The sequence below is a fragment of the Mytilus californianus genome, unplaced genomic scaffold (assembly GCF_021869535.1).
Source record: "Mytilus californianus isolate M0D057914Y unplaced genomic scaffold, xbMytCali1.0.p SCAF_12, whole genome shotgun sequence".
In the NCBI taxonomy this organism is placed as follows: domain Eukaryota; kingdom Metazoa; phylum Mollusca; class Bivalvia; order Mytilida; family Mytilidae; genus Mytilus; species Mytilus californianus.
The window spans coordinates 10,275,388-10,279,788 of NW_026262604.1; the positions used below are offsets into that span (position 1 = coordinate 10,275,388).

General features: G+C 32.6%; 1 long non-coding RNA gene across 1 annotated transcript; it reads right to left on the minus strand.

The window, feature by feature from the left end:
• Positions 1-689: 689 nt before the first annotated feature.
• LOC127721343 (uncharacterized) lies at positions 690-3,768 on the minus strand. The gene is made up of 3 exons (XR_007991154.1): positions 3,265-3,768; positions 2,330-2,392; positions 690-859 (listed from the first exon to the last, which is right to left on the minus strand). It is a non-coding gene; the product is annotated as an uncharacterized LOC127721343 (long non-coding RNA).
• Positions 3,769-4,401: the final 633 nt, after the last annotated feature.

Below are 4,401 nucleotides of genomic sequence, written 5' to 3' on the forward strand. Positions count from 1 at the left end.
GTATTGCATGGCAATACATAGTCCCCTACCGGTTAAAAATTCATTGTATTGGAACAAAATTCTAACCTGATCTATAACTTGTCATGGTGTAACCTATATAACAAATATCAAGTCAATATCTTCAAGCATGACGAAAAAAGTGTTGAAAACTGATTATTTAAGTGAATTTACTAAGTCCAAGGACCATAACTCTGCACAAAATCATTCGACCGGAACAAAATTCCAATTTGACCTGTAACTTGTCATGATAAAACTATATACCAATTTTCAAATCAATATCTTAAAGCATGACGGAAAAAAGTGCAGAAAACTGATTATTTTAGTGAATTTTCTAAGTCAAAGGACCATAACTCTGCACAAAATCATCAGACCGGAACAAAATTCGAACTTGATCTGTAACTTGTCATGATAAAACAATACACCAAATATCAAATCAATACCTTCAAGCATGAAGAAAAAAAGTGTGGAAAACTGATTTGCCGGACTGACGGATGGACAGACAGACGGAGTGCAAACCTAAAGTCCCCTTCGACTTCGTCAGAAGGGGACTAATAAGGAACATTCTTATATAAGACACTTATTAGATTATGATATGTTTAAATCCAGAAATAGAACAGTGCTGCACTACTTGATTTATTTCATTTGATTGCCAAGGTTGATGTATAAAATTTGTAACTTCACACCTTCCCACATATCCTCCAGTCCATTTAGAAATATACAGCTCCTATGTCCAGTCATAAATATATTAATTTACCTGTTGTTTCCACAGGTAGAGGAGTAGCAGTAAAGATAGTGGTGTCAATGTCATCTTGTACCTTCCCTTCGTCTCCAGGCCCTAGTTCAATCTCTGCTTCAAAATCTAAAATTATTTAATGAAATCCATTATCTATCATAAATTAATAAAATTATCTTCCCTTCATATTTAAAATGATTTTATTTTTTGAAATACACACTTAATGCTTTTTTTATACTTTTATCTATAAATTTAAAGTTTTAGATGATTTTGTTGTATATTGCAAGATATTTCATGTACTTGGTAAACTATTTTCTACATGTATTTAGCAAAAAAAAATATATTTTTGCAACTTGCCCAACACAGATGCTCAGAAAAAAAATCTACATTAAATTATAATTTCAGCCAGATAAATAATCTAAAGAAAACTTGTCAACAAAATGAAAAAAGACACTTTTAATTATATTTGTTTATCTGGAGTTCACCTACCTATATACTAAATTAATTTACAGATTTTTACCAATTTGATTTGTCCAGGAATAGTCACATTCAAAACTAAATTTTACAAGGTGGATCCTAAATGGCGGGTAAAAAATGATAGTACTGACCATTATTTTTACTTTGTGTGATGTTATAGGATTAAACGCCTTTTTAAAGGAATTTATTGGTGTATAAACTTGACCAATTCACTCACAAACAATTAAAAGTCCGAAGGACTTTTATGATATGTTTGTGAGTGACTTGGTCCAGTTTATACACCAATAAATTCCTTTAAAAAGGCGTTTAATCCTTATAATTCTTTAAAATTGGAGATAAGGAATATATTTTTCCACACTCGTAACCTTTATCACACGTAAATTGTATATTTGTGTCCTTGAATAGGCCTGGCGTATGAATATACTTGTTGGTTAACGCAAAAATATGTACTCCATGAAATTTGCTATCTGATAAAAAATAAACTACAGAAACTCTTATTATCATTCCATGAATGATTTTGTGTTTTTTATTTAATTTAACGATTAACGTGCAGTGAAAATAATTTTGTTAATGTCGGTGTTATTATCGCCGCCATCTTGTTTACATTGGTTACGAAAAGAAGTTTGGTCAACGTCGTCTATCGAAAAATAAACAACGTCAAGATCAACTACCGGAAGTCCTCTCGACCAATTATATCAATGTATTCCGTAATATGCAAATCATATGAGAATTATCAACTTATGAACTTCATGATATGGTTAAAAGATTTTCGATATTGTACTTTTTCATGATCAATTATTTAAAAAAAATATAATCTGGAAAATTTCAAATACATACATGTAAGCAATAACAAAAAAAAAAACATTCAAAATATTTGAAATAACAACCAATATGTTGTTGTTCAAGATAAAATATGAAATCTATAAAAATGAAGTTATTCCAACAAAATTATATGATTTTAAAAAGAGACTGTAATGTGCTGACAATTTTGATACAAATATGTTCTGATATTGATAATATATCAATTGTAGCCTTTGTATGAGGTGTATAATTTACATTTTAAGATATATTGACTGAGGATGACGTTTTTCTAAATATACATGTTTTAAAAGATTTTACCTGGAACATGAACTATACAATAAGAGTGATCTAGGTCTACTGTTCTCTGATCAGCTGATTTTCCTGAAATTATGAAATGCTTTATTGTATCAAACATTACACATGCAAAAAATAGACAGTTTATCATGTTGATAGACATTTTTTTTTAACTGCACGCCACATCTTCATGTAATATTTGACATGAATATAGGGAAATGTTGTGGATTTAAATATGTGCTTTTCACAACAGTCTGTACTGTTAACGACTAGTCTGATGCCCCAGACTAGTAATTAAGTTGTTGTTAAAGTTTGTTTAGACACATAGGGAAAATGTGGGAATATTGGTCTTTGAACTAGTAATCAGATAACATTTTGATGCAGACTGCACAACATACTTAAGATATTTCTAACATACATGTACATACATTGTATCATGCATATATTTTCTGTTCGTGAATACTATATTTGGACAAACTGGTAGGTCTATATAAATGTACATAGAGTGAGATATACAATTTCTGTTTTATTTGTGTATGTCTTTGGGCGGGTTGAATTGCCTTTTTCATCAGTAACGCAAATTTTTTGTGATTGGGCATTGTGGCAAGTCGTTATGGATTTTATTCTGCAACTACATGTATGCTATTTGGGCAGTCAATATTCATTGGCCTTATAGCCTTGTTCATACAAATTGACGTTTCTATAAGATTGTAAGTTGAACAGTAAAATGAATAAAATATGAAACTGTTTTTTGACAGCGCCTGCATTATTTCACACAGCATTTCCTAGTACCACGAGTACATAAACATGTATAAATGCAGCACCTGAATGTTCAAGTTAAAAGTGTCATTGGTAGATATGTCAAGCATGTCAAATTTGAAACAAGGTAATATGTAAACATTATGAACCTTTATAAAGAAAATACAAGCATTATATTAAATTATATATACATTTCGTACCTGTTTTTTTTCACCTTCCTACACACAAGGCTGGGACGGTCTATTGGTGCCCTTCTTTTCCGGTTCTGCAGCATGAAATTCTCCTTTTCAGCTTCACAGGCTCCTGCAGGAATAGGATCCGGATATTCCTCAGTCGGACCGTTTCCCCTTACAAAGTGAAGTGAACATATATAGCTGTATTTTGTCACTTTTTCCACGTTCAGGTCATGTCGTCCGCAAGCTCGTATCCATCTTTCACACTTCAGTCTATTCCGTATTGGTTTTGGGAACGGAATAAAGTACACATCCTTCTCCGCGAGTCTCTCTGGGTACCTACTGTCACTCTTACAAACCCCGTACATGCAATTCTTGTTCACCATCGTCAATCTAAAATGCGTTTATTTACCCTGGTTACAATGGCGGATTTGGAAATTCTGCCCGCCTTTTGGTTCAGTCAATATAGATTTCGAAATTCCGAAGTTACGTACTTCCGGTACGACTAATCACCAAACAATGTGCAAGTGGTCTATTCGATTAAACAAAATATTGCAATTAATTCAATATAACCTTCAGAATCAGCTTATTGCATTACTTTCATAGAACATGTAGAAGCCAATGATTTATCGTAAAGTTGTAGAGCTAGAGAACCCTCAGTTTTCAAAGTGCTTGAATTGACTAGTTAGTGACCCATATGCTAAAAGCACAATACACACTCACCATGCTGTTATGTTTAAAACTAACTTCTATTACAGCAGTTGATGATTAAGGGCCAGAGGGTGCATACACTACAACTATACATGCATATATAAGCGTGTAAGATAAAGAAATTTATTTAAAAGCAAGCTAAATATTAATCATTGTTAATTGTGCAAAAAAAAACCCAGTGATTTCAATAGTGCTATTGACATTAGATAAGGTTATCCAATGTGTGCAAACAAGAATACACTCTTTTTTTCAAGCATACCCAGTTTTACTAGCCTTGAGCACAGCACAGCAAGGGTTAACTACCAATAAGCACAGCACAACCCAAGTCATTAAACCTCAATTTACAAAATGTGTGCACAGCACAGCCGGAGTACTAAACCTGTGCACTGCACGGACTCATTTAACTAACCCTTACATGTCACAGCCTGACTCAACTGACCTTTTGCATGGCAT